Source organism: Arabidopsis thaliana, chromosome 3 (assembly GCF_000001735.4).
Source record: "Arabidopsis thaliana chromosome 3, partial sequence".
NCBI lineage: Eukaryota > Viridiplantae > Streptophyta > Magnoliopsida > Brassicales > Brassicaceae > Arabidopsis > Arabidopsis thaliana.
The window spans coordinates 13389426-13410985 of record NC_003074.8 but is presented as its reverse complement, the minus strand read 5'-3'; the positions used below and the strand labels follow the sequence as shown (position 1 = coordinate 13410985).

The 21560-nt window shown below is 41.9% G+C and overlaps 6 pseudogenes across 6 annotated transcripts; 5 read left to right on the top strand and 1 right to left on the bottom strand.

The window, feature by feature from the left end:
- Positions 1-209: 209 nt before the first annotated feature.
- Positions 210-2994, top strand: AT3G32890 (annotated as a pseudogene; the record flags this gene model as incomplete). Its single annotated transcript has 1 exon — positions 210-2994.
- Positions 2995-4477: 1483 nt separating this feature from the next.
- On the top strand, positions 4478-5989 carry AT3G32880 (annotated as a pseudogene; the record flags this gene model as incomplete). The annotated part of the gene is made up of 1 exon: positions 4478-5989.
- A 2083-nt stretch (positions 5990-8072) lies between these two features.
- Positions 8073-10351, top strand: AT3G32677 (annotated as a pseudogene; the record flags this gene model as incomplete). Its single annotated transcript has 1 exon — positions 8073-10351.
- A 689-nt stretch (positions 10352-11040) lies between these two features.
- On the top strand, positions 11041-13841 carry AT3G32475 (annotated as a pseudogene; the record flags this gene model as incomplete). The annotated part of the gene is made up of 1 exon: positions 11041-13841.
- A 3395-nt stretch (positions 13842-17236) lies between these two features.
- On the top strand, positions 17237-17359 carry AT3G32465 (annotated as a pseudogene; the record flags this gene model as incomplete). Its single annotated transcript has 1 exon — positions 17237-17359.
- A 99-nt stretch (positions 17360-17458) lies between these two features.
- On the bottom strand, positions 17459-18622 carry AT3G32455 (annotated as a pseudogene; the record flags this gene model as incomplete). Its single annotated transcript has 1 exon — positions 17459-18622.
- Between the last annotated feature and the right edge of the window lie 2938 nt (positions 18623-21560).

Below are 21560 nucleotides of genomic sequence, written 5' to 3'. Positions count from 1 at the left end.
CACCTTCAGTACTACAACGACATGATAGTGCTTTAGGATTAGTTGATCTTAAAACCTATTATCAATTTGGCGCCGTTGCCAATTGGGTGTTTGTTTGTTACATTTGAGATTTCAGACTTGCTTAGATCAAGTTCTTTTTCAATTTTCAAATCGGTTGCTAACTGTGTGTTTTTCTTGTTGTCTTCTTGATCCAGGTACACCTCTGCTGTATGCGAACTCGATCAACAGGCAATCAGAACCTCCTTTTCAACGCAAAATCGATCGCATAGCTCGCGAACTCAGAGAAAGGAGAAACACTGTCAACCTTGTACCTCAGCAACCACTCGAAAAGGCTGACAAACAGAATCAACAAAATGGCCCTGCCAACATTGGTGTTGGAGATGCACCACGTGATCACCGTCAGAGGAAAGGAATTGCACCTCCTGCTATCCAGAACAACAACTTTGAGATTAAGAGTGGTCTCATCTCGATGATTCAGGGGAACAAATTCCATGGTCTGCCAATGGAGGATCCACTCGACCACCTTGATGAATTCGATAGGCTCTACAACCTGACAAAAATCAATGGTGTCAGTGAAGACGGATTCAAGCTCCGTTTGTTTCCATTCTCCTTGGGCGACAAAGCACACATCTGGGAGAAGAATCTGCCCCATGACTCAATCACCACCTGGGATGATTGTAAGAAGGCTTTTCTATCAAAGTTCTTCTCCAATGCCAGAACTGCAAGACTCAGAAATGAGATTTCTGGTTTCTCACAGAAGACTCGTGAAAGCTTCTGTGAAGCATGGGAGCGTTTCAAGGGTTACACCAACCAATGCCCTCATCATGGCTTTACTAAAGCCTCTCTGCTCAGCACTCTTTACAGAGGAGTCCTACTACGCATCAGAATGCTTCTGGATACCTCCAGCAATGGAAATTTCCAAAACAAGGATGTTGAAGAAGGCTGGGAATTGGTTGAGAACCTTGCTCAATCAGATGGCAATTACAACGAGGACTGTGATAGGTCAGAGGAACAACTAACTCTGATGACAAACACAGGAATGAGATCAAAGCGCTGAATGACAAGCTGGACATGATTCTTCTTAGCCAGCAGAAGCATGTGCACTTCCTTGTTGATGACAAGCAGTTTCAAGTCCAATATGGGGAGGGTAACCAGTTGGAAGAAGTCAGCTACATCATCAACAACCAGGGTGGCTACAAAGGATACAACAACTTCAAAACCAACAACCCCAACCTCTCCTACCGCAGCACCAACGTTGCTAATCCTCCACAACAACAACAAGGTCAGAACAAACCCTTTGTTCCCTACAACCAAGGTTTCGTTCCTAAGCAGCAATTCCAGGGGAACTACCAGCCGCCACCACCACCTGGGTTTACAACTCAGCAAAACCAAGGTCCTGCTGCTCCTGATGCTGAAATGAAACAGATGGTACAACAGCTGCTAGAGGTACAAGCATCTAGCTCAATGGAAATTGCTAAGAAGTTATCTGAATTACACCATAAGCTGGACTGCAGCTACAATGACATGAATGCCAAAGTGGAGGCATTGAACACCAAAGTCAGATATTTGGAAGGCCAATCAGCATCTACCTCTACACCTAAAGTTACAGGACTTCCTGGGAAGTCAATACAAAATCCAAAGGAGTATGCAACTGCACACGCCATCACCATCTGCCATGATCGAGAGCTGCCAACTCGACATGTCCCTGATTTCATCACTGGGGACAGTGATGTTCAAGACGGGGAGGCTTCTACTCAGGTTGAAGTCTCTGTTGATAATCCCAAAAGTGAGAGCTCCGAAGAAAGTCTCAGATTATCGACCTATTGCTCTATGCAATGTTTAGATGAATTCAACCATTTTGCTGGTTCTCGCCATCTCATTTAGTCCACCTCGGAAGAGAAGGCCGCCATAATCGAGAGAATGGTAAAACGATTCAAACCTACTCCACTGCCCTCAAGTGCTCTTCCGTGGACATTCAGGAAAGCGTGGATGGAGAAATACAAGTCTGTTGCATCGAAGCAGCTGGACGAGATTGAAGCAGTGATGCCACTGATTGAAGTTCTCAACCTGATTCCTGATCCTCACAAAGATGTGAGAAATTTGATACTGGAAAGGATCAAGATGTATCACGATTCAGATGATGAAAGTGATGCCACTCCATCTCGAGCTTCTGATAAGAGGATTGTTCAAGAGAAGTTAGAAGATCCTGGATCTTTCACTCTACCATGTTCCATTGGGGAATTAGCTTTTAGCGATTGCCTGTGCGATCTCGGAGCCTCTGTCAGCTTAATGCCACTCTCTGTGGCAAGAAGGTTAGAGTTCATTCAGTATAAACCTTGTGACCTGACTTTGATCCTTGCGGATAGGTCTTTTAGAAAACCCTTCGGCATGCTGAAAGATCTACCAGTCATGATTAATGGAGTAGAAGTGCCTACAGACTTCGTGGTGCTGGATATGGAAGTAGAGCATAAGGATCCCTTAATACTGGGAAGACCCTTGTTAGCTTCAGTAGGAGCAGTGATAGATGTCAGGGAAGGGAAAATAAGTCTCAACCTTGGAAAGCATATCAAGTTGCAGTTTGGCATCAACAAAACTCCACAAGGGTCAACAGAAGATGGAAGAACCTCTGGAAATGATAGAGTGATCTCAAGAGAAGGATATGAGACTGAAAGAGTGAAAGAACTTAAAAAGAAGTCTGATAAGCAAGATAAAACTATAGAGAAGCTAGCCCACACTGTTGAGGAACTTAGAAGTAAGCTAAATCAGTTGTAGAAGGAAGCTCAACCTAAAGACGGGATTGACACTGTCCCGAGAAAAAAGTTCACTTCAATATGGTCTAAAGAGACAGATTACCCTCCAGAAGAGAAAGAAGCATATTTTGAAGAGAAGGTAATTGAGTATTCTGCCGCAGACCTCTCCAAGGAGGACGCTGAGTATGATGATGGTATCAGAGAGGATTATGCAGACCCTCTCTATAGTGCTTTCTCCTCTTGATAAGTGTGAGGAGTCAAGCTAGAGACTTTAAACAAGCTCACTTGGGAGGAAGTCCCATGATTATCCTTGTAAATAATTTTTACTTTCTTGTTATTTTTTATTTGTTTTAGTTATGTTTGTGGTTCTCAGGAATAGAGGAATAACGTGAAGGTAGAGTAAAAATTTAAAACTTTTACTCTACCGAGTGCCTAGAGATCGAGTGCATTGGTCGAGTATGGGTGATGTTTAAAACTTAAAAACTTTTAAATCATCATTTTACTCGACCAACGGGAGCTACAGAGTCTTACAGAGAGTTCATCAAGTTTAAAGCAGATTTTAGGATTTACTGAAATTTTCCTAGTGAAGATAGAGTAATGATTCAGAAGAAAGAGACAAGCGAGGGACCCACTGTTGCACCCTATGTCTCCCACGCTCCTAACCAACAGACAAGAAATCCAACTCCTTCTTCTCACAACCACTCGACCCCTCACCTTATCCCATCTCCACACACCACTCGACCTCGACGACATCACCATCCCCCACCTATCACTTACTCGACCTCGTTATCTCCACCTCACCTATTATACACTCGACCCCTCCTCATTCATCACCACCAACAAACCAAACTCTCATCTCTCTTCTCTCAACCACTCGACCCCATACCTCATAAACTCGACTTCATTTCTCCCACTTCTCTCCCATAAAACACTCGACCTTAACCATCACTCGGTCTCTTCACTGCTGAACACTTATCACCTTCAAGCTCATCATCTCTCCATCTGCGACATCACTCGACCAACGTCATCACCGTCTTCTCTTCTCCGCGAGCTCAACATCACTCGAGTTCTCATCACCATTGCCATTCTCACAAGCTTCACTCGATCTCTTTCAAACTCGTCTCTCATCACCAAACACTCGATTCCTCATCACTTTGTCCGTCCAAGCCTCGCTACTCGACCTTGCCTAATCACTCGACCTTGCCATTTCATTCACTCGACCTCTATCACCAAGCCGCCTTCACCACTTCTAGCTCATAACCACTCGACCAAGGTGCCATTGTTCTCTCATCTCTCAAGTCCATTCATCACTCGATTCACCGCCAAAGCGACGCCACTCGACCACCGCCTCACTCTAACCACGAAACTAGCTTCACTCGACCAAACAAAATCACTCGATCAACCGAAAGAAAAGAAAAAAAAAATTCAAAACCGACGGTTTAGTCGATTACATCACTCGACCGGTTCACTTGATTGGTTTGTGTTTTTGGTTTGCTGTTACTAACGTATTAACGTTTATCTTTGAGTTTTGTCTGTTTTCAGGTTTCATCATGAGTAACTACAGTGGAGAATCTTTTATGGACCCTGATTACAATGTGGATGAAGCTGAGTCCTAGTCCGTTAGACCGAGAGAGCAACATGTTTACCAGAGCTTCAGGGATGAATTAGAACTCTCCACAGCCCGACGTAATCAGAGAAGAGCTGAAATCGCCAGAGGAAAGAGGGCGATGTCGAGTAGATATGAGCTGATTGATGAGGACATCGAAACTGAGTATGAGCCAGAGTCATGGCGTAAGGAGACGAAGCTGCTGAACAAACCCGACGAGGTTACAGTGGAGGAGTATATCAGATTCTTTGAGATGAATGACTTTTGGGGAACGAGGTATCTGTGCTATGAGACTTTAGCCCAGCTGGGGTTACTGGAGGACGTGCAACATCTGTTCGAGAAGTGTCATCTAGAGACACTCATGTCTTACCCTTACGCTGCTTATAAGGAGGAGACAATCGAGTTTCTTCCCACGCTGCAAGTGGAGATGTATGAGGGACTCACAGACTTTGAGCTGGATACCATGGGTTTAGGCTTCTTGACGTTCTCAGTGGATGAGCAGTGGTATCAGCTTTCGATCAAGAAGTTGGAAGAACTGTTTGGTTTCCCTAGTGGAAAGGGAACCAAACCCAGGTTTGACAGAGAGGAGCTTAAGGATTTGTGGGCCACCATTGGGAACAATCTACCGCTAAACTCGGCGCGGTCCAAGAGCAACCAAATCCGGAGTCCTGTAACCCGCTACTTTCAGCGCTCGGTTGCCAACGTATTTTACTCTAGAGAGTCTACAGGCACCGTGTCTAACACGGACATGGAGATGATAGATTCTGCGCTTACAGGGATGCTCCGCCGGACGAAGGGAAAGAATGTCTTGAGAGGCGATCTCAATAACGCACCACCAGTAATGCCTCTATCGATCCACCTGTGTGGATACAGGAAGTGGGCGTTGACGAACGGAAAGAAGAAGGTGAGAGGAGCACTATGCGTGGGTGGCATTGTGACGCCAATTCTGGAAGCTTGTGGAGTACCGCTCAAGGAACCAGGGTTAGCACCGAGGATGATGGACTTGGATCATTTGCGCAGATGTGAGTTCTTGGAGTTTGACATGGCTGGCGACTTTCACCGCTACAGGTTCGAGCATTCATCGATTAGAATCGCCAACATTCTTCTCCCCTGCATTGACGCTACTAGGATTCTCGAGGGCAGAAACATTGACTTCAAGCCTACGCTTGAAGATCTTTATTTCGAGGGCAGTCCGCCAACTGAGGAGATCAGTCACACCGAAGGAGCTACAACAGAAGATGTTGATGAGACGGATGATATAGATGAGGCGGAATTTGACACGAGCATGTATCATTTCAGTGAGCATATACCTCCAGCGAGGGAAAGCAAGAGTTTGAGCGAAGCTCACAGGAACAACAGCAAGCTGCAGAAGTGGTGCAAGAAACAGGATAAGTTACTCGCCAAGTGCCTCAGGGCTATCAAGTTTCTCAAGGATAAAATCAGCTGCTCCTCTTCCACTACAGCAATTCCGCAGGGACAACTCCCTCAAGACATGCCTTCGAGGAGATATGACGCGCCCGAGCCAAGTCAGCGCAGGCCTGAGCCTAGAGAGCAGGAGATTCCGCATGTCCCTGCGAGGCATTCATCATTCGAGCCTGACTTGATTGCTAGCAATAACAGTGGACTGGATTGACACCCCTTATAGCTGCATCGACATGTTAGTGTTTGGGGAAATTGAACTGAACACACCACACTTTGATAAGTGTGTATTTTGCATGTTTTGAGCATCCATTTGTCATCACTTTAGCATCATATCATCACTGTTTTATACCATTTCTCATCATTTGTCATCACTTTACATGTTTAGGATAGGTTTACATGTATGTTGCATTTTTGTGTTGATTTCAAGTGATTTGGACCTATTGACGAGCTAACTGGAAGAAGCGGACCTGATCATGACAAACCACTCGACCCAGAGGTCGAGTAGGAGCTTCGAGATCTCAAGAGATCACTCGACCCCCAGGTCGAGTAGAAGACATCACCACTTCACCTCACCACTCGACCTCGAGGTCGAGCGTCTTCATCTCCATCACCTGACCATCACTCGATCACATCACTCGACCCCGAGGTCGAGTGCCTTCACCACCATTACCTGATCATCACTCGACTACATCACTCTACCTGGAAGTCAATATCACCTTCACCACCACTCGACTACACCCTCGATGGCAAGCTTCAGAGTCTTCTTCATTCCGCACTCAACCAGACACTCGAACACAAGGAAGAAAAGAAGACTCCAGCTATTCACTCGACCTCCCACTCGACCACCTGGGTCGAGTACAGTTCTTAATCCGTCCCAATACTTCGTCGTTTTAAGTATTAGGCTTTCAGAATATTTGGCTATAAGTAGCATGTACTTCACATTTTCGCAAACAAGTTTTTATCTAGTTTTATTCCGCAGAATTTGTGTTCTAGACCTTTTGTAATCCGGATTTCTCTTTATCTATTCAGTATTCAGTATTCAGCTTTTGTTCTTGATTTCGTTTACTGTTGTTCATTCTGTTATCATCCTGCTTTTACACTATTGTTATCATGTTTTCAACATGTTCAACGTTTATGCTTTCTGTTATGATGTTTGAGTAGTGAATAGGTTTTTAAGGATGGGTTAGAGTAGTGTAGAATTCTCAGTATGCTAGGTGATTGAGTATTGATTAATAGATCCCTTCTGGATTAGTTGTTCTTAATGCCTATTGCTTTCTTATCAACTGGAATTTGAGCCCAGACATTTTTGCGCCCAAAAGGTGTTCGATGAAATATCTGAACCACTAATTCCAGAGAATCGTGACCCTGTACCAAGGTATTGGTTGCAGGGAGCGTTTTGGCTTTAACTTGTTGATTCATAATGCATGTTAGGTTAGCTCTCGTCAATGGTGATTGAGTCTGGGACTAGGTTAACTTGAGGGTCTCTGTTGCGGTGGCACTTAGATTTGGTTAATGAACTTATTGTCTAGGGTTAATTTATTGAGCATGCCAATCACCTATAAACTGAGGAAACGAAACTACTCAATTACCCCATCCTCGGGAATTCTTTATCTGATTGAATTCTTTGTTTACTCTACTGTTGTTTACTGCATCTTGTTATCTGTCGCTTAGTTTCTGCAGTTCTTTCTTGTTACTCGACCTCATACTCGACCACCCAGTTGTCTGGCAAGAGACTGTGCAGTCGAGTATCTATGTTTTATTTTTTGTCTGTTACTCGACCTGTCACTCGACCTCACCCAGTGCTCTGCAAAGAGCTGTGTTGGTCGAGTGTTTTACTGTTTCTGCTTGAATTTCTGTTTTCTGCATGTTCACTTAGAACTGCTAGAACACACCACAACCTGTTATTGCTTGGCTTGACTTAGTGACTTCTGATCACATCTTGATTGTTAGCATCACACCCATTTGGAGATACACCTTCAGTACTACAACGACATGATAGTGCTTTAGGATTAATTGATCTTAAAAACCTATTATCACACTTCAGCATATAAGTAGGCCTAAAAAATTACGAAGCCCATAACCCAATTTATGTGGTGACGATTCTTCTTCTTCTTCTTCTTCTTCTTCTTCTTCTTCTTCTTCTTCTTCTTCTTCTTAACCCTAAATCGATCCGTCTTTCACCAACAAACCCTAATACATCGATCCATCTCGATTCTCTCTTCTTCGATTCTCTCTTCTTCGCCAAACTCTCCCTTGCCTCTTCGATCAATCTCGATTCTCTCATCTCCAAGAGGATGCCTAACGCCGGTCGTGGAGGATCTCGAAAGAGGAAGACCACACCAAACCTGACTCAAAGAGTCGGAGGTTCAACGCCTGCTGGAAGACCCTCTTCGCCACCGCAGCAGTACGCTTTCACCCCGGCGGCAACGACGGTTCTAGTTCCTTCATCGATTCCGCCTCTAGGAGCCGGTGCCGGCGCCTCATCCTCTGCCCCCCACTACCGTAACTACCCACCACCGCAGCAACTCTTCCAACACTCCACCAATCAACCACAGCGTGTAGATCCGTTGCCACCACAAGAGACTGCTCAGCAAGACCCTCCTCTTTCGCCGGATCCAGAAACTCCATCTCACAGTCATCCCTCGTTGCAAGGCAACAACTTCGAAGAGGGCATTCCTGCAGTGTTGTCGGAGCTCCAAGAAGACTCCGTGGTTGCTCTGAATGACATTCTCTTCGTGCCTGGCAGAGAAGCGTGGTGTTGTGTGTTGTCTTCCATTCCCCGGCCAAAAACCAAAAGGTAAGTTCACTTTAAATTCCCTCAGCCTTGTTTTGTATGCTCTGTTGTGAATCAAACCGAAAATGTGAACCTTGTTGGCTGTTGTGTTGTGAAACATTGTTGGGTCTTATGTTGCTAGTGTTTTCGGGTTAGGCATTTAGTCAAGTTTAGTTCTAGACTCATTAGTTTATGTAATAATGCCTGTTTTATTGTTGTTTGAAGCTCTATTGTGAATCGGTCAAACATAGTTGAGTGTTGTGTGGTGATTACATTAGTTCTTGGTCATTAGTTTAGTTAAGTTCTAAACTCGTGTTATGTTGTTCTATATTACACAAATGATGATGCTTTGATTGTGAATGATGCTCTATTGTTGAGACAGTACTATTGTGGCACATAGTTTATAGTCGTGTGTGACTTGTATTTGTTTTGGGAACATAACTTTGTTCACTTTTGTAACATGTTTACTTCTTTCTTTGTTGCATGTGTTTGGAGGTTTACTCGAGACAGAGGATCTCGCTTGGTTAGGAAGATCACTAGAATTTTTTTACAAAAATTCGATGCTCCCTTCTATAACTGGTCATGTGTGCTAGTTGATAAAAGAGAAAGATTATTTTTAGAGTTTGCGGTAAGCTTCCTCTATATCTGCTCTTGTTCAAGTTAAGTTTCTGTAGTTTCACTAACTTCTTCCTTTTTTTTTTGTAGAAAACGCACCACTGGGATCCCTTAATAACAGGGACAGTCCAGTATTACTTCAATGAGATCGTCAAGAGGCGCTTGAAGGACATGGTTAGCACCGCAAGGACAACTCGAGAGCAGCCTCCATGGATTGGAGAAACGATGTGGGGAACAATGTGTGCTTACTGGGACACAGAAGCAGCACAGAAAAGGAGTCAGACCTATTCCAAAGCTCATCTCTCTGACCGTAACGGTATCAGTCCTCACGTCCACTACTCTGGGCCAAAATCTTTTCAAGAAATCCCAGATGAATTGGTAAGTGTTTCTGCAGATTCTCATAAGTTAGAGTTTTCTGTTTTCTGTTTTCAATCCAATATAGTTTGTTTTCTTGTGAGTATGTTGAGTTCTTATGTCTGTTGACTACTGTTGATATTGATTTGTATTTGCAGGAAGAGAAGTTGGGAAGACCGGTCCATCTTGGTGAGGTGTTCATCCAAACACACACTAAGTCGGATGGCTCATTTGTTGATCAGAAGTCGGAGAAGATTGCTCAAGCTTATCAGCAGAATGTGAGAGATAGGCTGTCAGCACTAGAGGCGGATGCTTCTGCTACCTCTGATGGCTCTTCACGACCTCCGGAGCTCACACTAGATGATTATACAGCCATCTTTCTCGAGGTAAGATGTTTTAGTATAATTATGAGTCTTAGAGTCCAATTAATATTCTGTCACTAATGAGCTTCTTCTCTATTTCTTGCAGTCCACAAAAAGGGATTCAAGAGGCAATCCTTATGGACTTGGATGTCTAAAAGACACTCTAGGCAGCGCCAACCGCCATCACTCCGGTTCCTCATCATCCTTTCAAGCCCTAGAAGAACGGCTGCAGGAAGCTCAAAGGAAAATAGAAGAGCAGGCTGCATATAATGAGAAGAGAGATGATGAGATTGCTGCCCGAGAAGCTGAGTCATCCCGAGTCACAACTGAGCAAAAGGACAAGCTCGAGCAATTGTCTTTAGTCGAGAAGTATCTCCGCCAAACCGATCCGCAGTTCTTGGACTTCATGGCCAGTCACTCTACCACAACCACAGAACGTCTACCAAGTCCTCCACCTAATCATCCTTAGATTATCTTTGCCCAAACTCTACTTGAACTTATGTTTATTTGAATAAGTTGTTTGTGTAATAAACAAGATAATTGTATGTGTATTTGAACTTGATTTTCTATATATACAAGTCTTTTCATCTTTTTTAGCATTTCAAATAAAAAAGGAGAAAAAACCATAACTTTAAACAACAAACAAGAAACCCAACAATCGATGACCAAATTCTTATTCAGACAAAACAAGTAGTCGCTCAGTAGTCGTATTTAGGTAGCAAATTAGATGTAAAATAGTCGTATAATAGTCACATTAATTACCGATTATTATCCGACTAACCAACCTAGTCACAATATAATCGTCCATTAGACGTATTATAGTCGTAAAACATTATACGACTATTATATGACAACGAGAATTATTTCCTTACATTGATAGAATTAGTCGTCAAATAGTCGTCAAATCGTCGGAAACACTTATACGACTATTATACGACCACGTGTTTCACACGCTTTGTACAGGACAATTAATCGTGCTATGGTCGTTAAATAGTCGCCAATCTTATACGACTATACAACGACAATTGTTTACTGATTGTGTTATTGTCGTAATATAGTCGTCGATCAACGACTAATTCACTACTACCTCACTCAGCGACTATGTAATAATGACTAACGTCTTTAGTCGCCGATTAGTCGTATTATCATTTTTTACGACTACTATGCGACTTCGGTGTAAGTCGTTTATCACTTGTTTTCTTGTAGTGAAAGAGAGTTATGTCTTATGGGTTTTCGAGAAAAAGGGGAAATCGAGTGTGAAAGCCAAAAGTTAATTACATTTTCCTTAAGTGTTTGGCAGAATAAGTGATTTTGGGTTCCAGCTCCTTCTAATTATGTCTTAGCGCTTACCGAACGGTATTATATAGAACCAAAATTTTATATCATCTTCAATAGCAATTCAGAAAACTATGCTATAACCGGATGCTATCAATGCCGATTTTTTGTAGTGTAACCAGACAAAGGTATGAGTTATGGACTGTTTATGGTGGATACACTATGAGATTTTCCCTTGTTGAATTTGCTGCTGTGACTGGCTTGCCGTGACTTAAATTTGGTGATGACTATGACCCAGAAAAGGAGCCAGTTTATGAAGAAGGTAAGAAGTGTTATTGGCATGAGTTAATTGGTGTAGATATAGGTGCTACCTTAGTTGATATATTAGACATGCTAACCGACTCCTTTAGGCCCTTGTCTGTGAGCACAAAATTAAGCTCGCGTATCTACTCATTGTAGATGGTGTACTTATAGGATCAAACCAAAAAGCTAAGCCCACATTTAAGTATGTAGAGATGTTGGCAAATCTTGAAAAGTTTTTTTATTTTCCATGGGGTAGAGAGTCATTTGTCAAGACACTAGCACACATGAGACCCGCTGAACGTAGTCTCTAAGTCCACCGCCACAAAACTGCTCGCGGCTGATCATGTCAAGCTTTTTACAAAACAACTTCAGTAGAAAACTTTTCATTTGACAGGTTTCCCGCTGGCGTGGCAAATCTTAGCATTTGGAAACATTCCTGGCATAGTTGATTTGCTGTCAGCTGATGACACCTCCAAGACTAACCTCCATTAGAAAAGGCTAACTCATCCAAAACAATTAATATATCTTCCTGACATTCACGCTCTAGACCAAAACCTTCAGGTAATTGTATTTACTTAAGGTTCTTCTACATCATGTCTTATTCACTTCTATATCTACATCTGCCAGTTGTTCCGCTAATAATGGTCGAGGATAATGGAGACTGATATGGTTCAAATTACGTAGAACTACTCTCTCAAATAAGAGATCAATTGCAGTATTTTAGGATCGAATTCACAGAGTTCTTTTGTTCAAACAGTGAGTTGAATGTCGAGATTAAGCTAGCAGGGTATGAGTGAAGTAGTAAGAAAACAAAGTAAGAAAACAGCAGGATGATTGTGATGTAAATGATTAAATAAAGAGTTAGAAACAGGGTATTCTCAGGAAACTATTGGTTAGTAGAACTAATGAAAGCTAGGTTGTTATCGAACCATTCTTAAACTCAAACGCTAATTATGGAATAACCGGTGGCGTTCCGCGAAACTCCCTATATCTATAGCTAAGAATAACCAGAGAAACCGAGAAATTATCAACCTAAATATGCATTCTTAACGAGTTCGATTGTTCATCTTAGTAGATAGGCCGACTCTTATTACACACCTATAAACCAGACTCATCAAATAATAGATCCAACTACATATACCTATGGAGGGCATACCTATTGTCTGGATTCAAGATCTAGTTAATTACTCTAGATCTAGCATTAAGCATAATTAAAGATGATGAATTCCATAGATAACCTAGCAAAGGGGGCCATCTACTAAACCATATGAATCCCTAATGAGAAACCTTATTCCTAACAAGCAGATTACTCAGACATATTGAATGAAACAAACAACATATTTGAGTATGAAAGCATAAACACAGCAAAAAGATTAAGGGAAAGAAAGGATCTCTTCACTCTATTGAGATCTTAATCAATGTCTGAAAATAATCGATGAATAGCTTATGTCTCTTAGTAACAGGGTTTTCAATAGCTTGATAAGAACTTGAGAATAAAAACTAGAGGATGAAAACTTAGGTCTAAACAATGTATATAAACCCTAAAAACGTCCAGGGACTAATAATGCAAATAGGAAAGTCTTCTGGGGCAAATTTCCTCTTCTGTAAACTCAAAAGCATCTAGGACTTTGCTGGGTCGAAACTGGTGTCGATCGACACCAAGAGTGTGTCGATCGACACTCCTCGCTGATTCCTGAATCCAAAATCGTCTTTAGCTTCCTTTTCCTTAGCTCTTGCTCCAAAATATCTCCTTATCTCCATTGTTGTCCTACTGCATAGAGTACCTAAAAAGACACTAAAAGACTCGAGAAATAACAAAAAAGACTCAAAATCCTATACCTAAAACATAGACAAAATCAGTGAAAATCGGGTTATATCAGAGACGAAGGTTGGTTTGAGTGAGATGATGAGGTGAAAGACAGGAAAGTTTCTTGTATGGTTCAAAGGAAAGTTTCTTGTATGGTTGACTTTATAAAAGCCTCTCATCAATTTAACAAAAGTGAATGTCCATGTATTAGCATTAATACATGCTTTTTGTTGTTCACAAAAGACACATTGTGGATCGTAAGAAGAAACATCCGGAAAAGAAATAAAAAATTAGTCAACTATGGGTGAAGTCTGAGCCTCCCAAATCAAATCAAATATATTCGACGCGTTAACGGTCATAACTCAAGCTCTCTGATGATGAGAAGTCAAGTGTCTTGGTTGAACTACAAAATTAGGTGGCAAAGCTGTAAAAGAGTGTATTAAAGCTTGAAAACAAAATAAAAGCTCACAAATTCAAGCGATCAAAAAAACTATCTTCAGATTTGTTGATTACTCTTCCAGATCAAGGCGCATGAAGCCGTTTAAGAAGGTTCTTATCCATTCCTATACCACTCCCGAAGATATGTCTAATGAGGTATAACCTTACACCCTCATCCACTCAAACTTCACGAGCGTCTTCCTATGGTAAACAAATCCTATTTTTGTACAGAATGAAAGTACGTCAAATGATTTCTCAACCCCTGAAGAACACATACACCAAGACTCTTTTATGTAGGTTAGTTGCTTCCTCAAAGTACAGTTCTATATCATTACTTTGAATTACCTATGATTTCATTTCTAGGTTGATTCCCCAACAAAGTGCAATTCAACCAATGCCCCATCAGACAACAGAGAAGAGTCGTCCACTAGTGTATTGAGCTACTACAACAGATTAAAACTTCAATTGTTATCATATACTTCAACCTTACTTTATCTCATTATATTTATTTTATTTCATCCTAGACTCCATCTCCATCAAACACTAAGTCTAAGAACCCTAAAGAAGATTTTGTTATGAAGGTATGATTGTTGGACCCTATATGTTTTATGACTTTTTCTGTTAACATATAACTTCGAAATTTACCATTTATTTCTCTACACCCTCAATGCCAGGAAAATGCGGGTGGAGATATTATTCTTGCTCCTTTGTCGCCTGTAAGTATATTAGTTGGTGATGGTGTAGGTGACAACTAGCAACAGTACCAGGATGTATATGGAGTTCCACACCCATTGCCCATTCATAATTTAGGTTATGATGAGGACCACGTTGATAGGAGGTGTAATGACCCTCACCTTGAGAGTATGATTTTGCCGGTGGTGCGCCCGCAGTTTGTCCCAGTATTCCCGTAGTATGCCCTAGTACGCCCGCAATGTGCCCGTAGTGAGCCCGCAGTATGCCCGTGGTATGCTCGCAGTGTGCCCGTAGTAGGCAGTGTGAGCGACCTGCGGTGGCATCAGTTTGGCCGAGATGGGCGTGTGCTCGAGCCAAGACCGACACGAACATCGAGGGTGCGGCCAGAAGTTGGCCACGTCATCGACCTGCTTAAGGCGGCGAACAGGTGGGTAAGCTGCTTGGTGTTCTATTGCTGAGAATCGGTCATGTCGGGCTGCCGAAATTCTGTGGCTGCAGAGCGGCCACCGAGCAGGTTCCGGTTGGCTGACAGGTGGGTGATGACTCAGTGCCGGCTGTCGCCCCCTGAGCAACCCCAGGACGGCTGTCGACCAGCGGGATGCGGTGGGTGTCTTGGGCGGTGACTCGGCGCCATGTGTCGCCGGGCGGGATGCGATTAGTGGCGAGTAAAAACCACTATATATACCTTTGGCCGTCATTAGGAAATTTCACCTAAAAATCTCGCCCATAGCTAGTAAAGACCCGATTCAAAAGTCGGTAAGTTTTCTGACCTTAGTTGCTTTTAGTAACCGCCGATTAGTCCTTAATACAGTTAGATTGTTGTTTGCTAGAAAACCGAGTAAGAGAAGGAACCAATGGATTCGAGGGGTAGGTACGGTCGTTTCCCGAGGATGCTTGGATCACCAGTAACTCTCGGACATGTGAAGTAGCACGTGGTTAGGTGTTTAATTTGATTTACTTATAAATTGCCTAGGAGGTTAGTAAATCGTACTTAGTGATAATTATTGTGTGATGCATTGTCTTTTGTTGTGATTGCATGATGTTAAAGTATAGTTTAAACGTTGTGCTGCCCAAGTTCTGACAACATAACTGTTATGTTGTCCGCGTTGCGGTAACATAGCCGTTGTGCTGTCTGTTTGGAATTGGTTGTTGCTAGTTAGAAGTGGTTAACTAACTAGCATAGTCGAATGAAGTCTTCCCATCTATCTGCTGTGTATTGCGTGAAACTCCGTAACGTTATGGCTTACGAAGGTTCGGGGATGGCTTGCAACCGATTGGGCGCTACATGACGATGTAGTAGTGAGGAATGCGATCTCTTGTAGACTGTATGTATCTAGGAGTGTGTGGGGCATTTCCTTGGGGGGGGGGGGAAGGATCTGAATTCGTAGAGGCCTAAAGTAGGAAGAGTGTAGAAGTGTAGATTAAGTCTTATAGGAGGTGCATTGTCAATTGAGTCTTGCTTGTTGATTGTAGATTGCTTGGTATAGTTAGGTGTTCCGATAGCGGTATAGGTGAAACCCTAGAGACCGCGGTCTAACTGAGTAATTCTAGATTACTCATGATGCTACCTTTTTGTTTATAGGAAACCTTAGCGGGGAATCTGTAAACGGCGCGATGATCATTAGGCCAACTAGCTTAGATTTTACAGCTCTAGCAAATATCGATAATGTTTATTATATATGATTTCCTCGGAAAATAAATAAGGATCCGCCCTATATACGAGTTTTGGTAACGTTTTATTCGTATATATATAATGTAAAGACTCAAAGCTTTAATGAAATAGATGGTTGAACCAATGATATTATTAGTCTAGTCCAAGACTAACACAACTCGTGTTCTCGGAACGGGTTGAAAAGCCTTAGGCCACGAACACGAGGAAAAGATTCTCATGGTTGGTCGACTATGTGAACGGTCGTGTTCTGGGCACCTGGTTGACGAGCTACGGGGGTCTAACGTGACGCTTCCGTATTTGTCCTTAGTTTTAGGATGGTTCAGGGGTGTTACAAGCGTGGTATCAGAGCATGGTTTATTTATGCTCACGGTGAAATCATGTTTTAATCGTTTTATCGAGTAAATGAGTCGCAAAAGCTGTTAGGAAACTGGTATGATCATTTTGCTTGTCTTTAGATAGTTAGGATTTTGGACTTACATTTTATTTTGTTGCTTGTGATGTAGGTCGTGATACGTGGGCGTGGTCGAGGCCGTGGTAGAGGTCGTGGTCGTGGACCTCATGGTGGGTGGATTGCCGATTCGACCGTGGGTAGATCCGAGTATCGGCCTATTGTGCAGGCGAGTGTCTCGGAAATGTTCCAGGTGGATAGGGAGGCAAGTCCGAGCTTTCCGGTATCTATTCTTGAGTCATTCCTGATCACATCAAAAAGGATGGCGAGTTTGGATGATGTTGAGTCTGAGACAGGTGTGGAGGGCGTGAGGATGATGGAGTCACCTGTGATTGAGATTGAGGAGGAGGAGGTGGAGCTAATCCAGGCGCCTGTTCCCAATTTCTTCATGGATGACTATGTTTTGATCGAGTCAGAGTTGGCTCAAGCTGGGACTAGATGGGAGGATTATGTTGTTCTTCCCAACAGTCCAGTCTCGATGCTCGTTGGTGCAGAAACGGCGTTTAATCTCGTGTCGTCGTCTGATGACGATGGGGATCAGATTGTCCCTAGTACGCCAGTGATGACCCCGATCGTTCCATCATTCGCATACCCGACATTACCTGATTCGCCACTGACCTCGTTATGGCGAGACTACGATCGTATCCGACATGGGGACACTATTGAGACCGAGGTGGGAGTTCCTTCGACTCTGGCACCGACACTCTGAGAGCCCTATTGTTATACGTGTGGGGAGCTAGGGCATTATCCGAGGATGTGCCGCTACTACCAGCCGTACGGGGATCCCGTGATTCGATGTCTTGCATGTGATGGGACAGGGCACTATGCAAGTGAATGTCCGGTGGTCATGGCGGGATCGTCGGAGAGTTCATCTCATGTGTATGCATTGACCAAATAACTCTTCTTATAGTAAGGACTACAGAGAGATATACGAGACACACCCATTCTGCAGTTGCGTTTGCATGGATGCATGGTAATTTCTCTTTGTCGAAACGACGGCATGTGCATGGTTTTGCATCCACATTTACAACATGCAAAGATGTTCCATAAGTTACTTGTACGCAGAAAGCATCAATCGTTTGTACATCCATAAGTCTTGACGCGGTGACATGGGCCTATTAGAGAGAAGAATAAAAAAACAAATACGTTATGGTTGAGTTAGGCTAATAATGTCTGGTTTATGAGCATCCTACGACTGACTTATGTACACAGTTACAGCTGAGTTACATTTATCCGTTTTTCAACACCACATGTGAGCTGAGTTTGTTGCGTGCTCGCATCCTCTCTCCGTTCAGCAAACCATCTTATCATCATTGTCCGTATCGCTTCTAACAGTCGAACTATGGAAAGATTTCTGGCATTTGACAGTGCTTTGTTCATTGATTCCGCTATATACGTAGTCACTAAACTATACCTATCATCGGGGAAATGAACACCCACCCACATTTTAACACCCGCTCTTTGGAGGTATCCATGTAGGTTAGGATCACACTCATCAATCTCACTGAACGCGTCATTAAAATCAGTCAGCCTAAAACACCTTGCCGCTTTTTTCACCAGAGGGAACATTTGTTTTCCTTTGAATTTTACCAAAATGTTCTTATACAAATGGTAAGTGCAAATTCCATGAGAAGCCAACGGATACACTTCATCAATTGCTTTCGCTGTTGACTTATGTCTGTCCGAGATTATCATCAGATCCATTGCGTCAGGATTAACAACTTTGAGTTGCGTAAAAAACCAACGCCAAGATTCATCATTTTCAGTGTCAACTACACCGAGAGCTAACGGAAAAATCTGAAAATTACCATCTTGAGCTAGGGATGTTAGAAGCGTCCCTTTGTAACTACCATAGAGAAACGTACCTTCAACAACAATAACTTTGCACAAGAAAGGAAACCCATCGATACTGGCACCAAAAGCAATGAATAGATAGTTGAATCTTCCACTCTCATCAATTTGAAGACGTGTGACTGTACCCAGATATGCCCAACGGAAGAGGGTGTAGAGTTGTGCTGCTAGAAGCGGAAACAACGCACGACAGGCTTTTGAAGTTGGTGCTCGATGATTACGGCTTGAATCACTTGACTCAAATCCGGGTAGGCTGAGTTATTCGATAACCAGCTCTTTACGGCTGATTTATAACACTCGATCATAACTCAGCTGTAACAACATCCCATAACTATGCCGTCATTCATAACCCAGCCAGCAGGACAAAGATAACTCAGGCGTGTCAAGGAAATAAGTCTGTCGTTTTCTAATAACTCAGCTATAACGTTGTTTGGGTTATGCTCGATATTCTTATAACTCAGACAAAATACCTTAACTCAGCCGTCATGTAGGCTGGATTATCGTATAACTCAGGCAAAGATTTGAAATCAGCCGTAATGTAGGCTAAGTTATACTCATAATTCCCCCGTTCTCTCATGACTCAAATATTTTTGTCATAAGTCAACCGCAACATACTGTAACGGCCGTTGTATCGCCATACGGCTGAGTTAATTAATCCACGTCAGCGATTTCTGACGTGGTAGTGGCATTCCTTGTAATTACGTTTTTCTTATAATGTTTAGTAGGGGCACAATGGGTATACAAAAAAAGACGTAAATATGATAGCAATGAAAAAAGCTCTGTATGATTCGTGTCAATACACATAATGTATAGGGAAAAATGTTAAAAAATGCCTCAACTTTCAAATTTGAGATGAGAAAAGCATGAACTTTGAATATGTCATTTTAATCATGAAGTTTTTGTTGACTTCTCAATAAAATAGGTAAGTTTCGTTGACTGAGCCGTTTAAGACATGCCGTCAAATTTCCGTTAACAGAATAATCACAGAGCTGGTTAATGCTCAAACCCCGACGGATCTAGATTACGGAGAGAGAACTCTGACTCTAGAGGAATGGATGGAGGAGACGAATGAGAAGAAGAACTATGAAGAAGATGATATTTTATGTATTTACTTACTTTTGTTTTTCATTATATCAAAATGGAAGTGTGGCTAAATGGTTAAGAAGGTTGTAATGAGTTCCTCTGCGTAGCGGTTCGAATCTAGGCTATAGCCATTTTTCTGTTTTATTTTTAATTTTAAAACGACGTCGTTTTGGGTTTCTAACAGAAAGTTAACTCTGTGATCGTTCTGGTAACGAAAATTTAACGGCATGTCTTAAACGTTCCAATCAACGAAACTTTGCTTTTTTATTAAGAAGTCAACAAACACTTCATGATTAAAATAACATTTTCAAAGTTCATGCTTTTTTCATCCCAAATTTGAAAGTTGAAGCTTTTTTTGACATTTTCCCCATAATTTATGTAACATCTGAGTAAATTTCCCATATATAATATGTCAATCTTTTTCAATAAGTTAAATAGTTTCATAGCATCATTTTCATATCTTTTCAGTCTAATATCTCCTTCAATGAAGATGTTGTGGATACTCATGTACGCATAAAACTAGGAAAGGAAAACGTGTTTTTTTTTTTTTTTTTTGGTTGAATCAAATCGATCATTTATAACATTATTTACTCAATATTTTCAAGAAACCGGAATATTCCTTTTAAAGTTTTGTCAGTAAAGTTGAAGACGAGGTATCCTCCAAATTAATACTAACTATTTTTCATAATGGCTAGCGAATAAGTAATCTGATAATCTCTTTTGTACTAGGTTATGCCTACGAGTCTGATATTAAATTTTCCTAGACATGATAGTGATTCAGACCACTCTAACACACCTGCCGTGAAAACAGATCAATATATTGATTTATCCGATTCATCCTCGGCGCGTAAAAGACAAAAACCAATATTCTCACAAGCGGAAGCAACTCTCATAGCAGAGTTCACTTCGAAACCAATACCTGAGACACAACAACTTTTACCTACACTGACAAAAGCTGATTATGCACCGTTTGTCAAACACTCTCCAGCGCTCCAAATATGTGTCGTTATGCATTCATATTTTCTGTTTCTACAACATTCATCATCAACTTCTTCAATAATGCTAGACTTTTACCTCATAGAGAACATGTTACTAAGTGTGGATTCCTTATTACCAACTCATTCCTCGTAAAACTTGCCAAACCTCAGAATTAGGTTTCAACACTGGTATTTAGTCTACTATATTTTACCCTAGTACAAATTAACCTGTTATTAACACCTACTAATGTGTTACTGTTTTATGCCCCAACACATGGAGGTTTTGGTGTCCTTTGTTTCTTAGAGGCTTACAACCCTCTTGCTAATCAGCATACTGCTTTTGTTGATCCATGGTTCACAAGCCATCTACAATCTAAATTTAGAGCCTTAAACGCTGCCAAGAACAAATCACTCATCCGTTGGTCAGATATCATGCACCACGTCATCGTTGGACCCAACACTAAATGGTTCAAAGACATAGATACCATTTACGCACCTATGATATGGAATTTTGAGCACTAGGTTGGACTTTCAATCAATGTTGGTCTATGGAGCGTTGTAAATACTAGACCCAAATACAGACCTCTACAACGACAATAAGGTTAAAGGGGTCATTAATCCAGTTGTCACTCTTTTGCCCCACCTCATCCAAAGGTACTGTACGCTCGAGTGTTCTCAGAATCATGGTCTTCGACCATTTTCTGTGGAGGCGAATAGATGGCATATACAAGAATTTACGCAGTGGTGATTGTGCCCTGATTGCTATGAAGTTCCTTGAGATCCATGCAAGAGATAAACTCCCCGAGAAAATGGCTGAATTACTGAGAAACACGTCAACGCGTTTAGGGGTCAGTATGCCATGGATATATATAAAAAATGTGTCTGCCCACTCAATACATCTCATGTTTCTGCTTAGTGTTGGAATGCGAGTCTACAATCTTTTTGTAATATAAACCTTCATTCCACCTTCCTTGAATACTTATGACTCTGGATTCTATAAGTATGTCTATTGCTTTTCTTAACCGTAATCATAATCAAACCTCTTTATTGCTGTTGAATGTTTTAGTAGGTCTATATCATACTTCATCTGTTCTGTTTTATATAATTGTTTAGGAAAAACACACATATTAA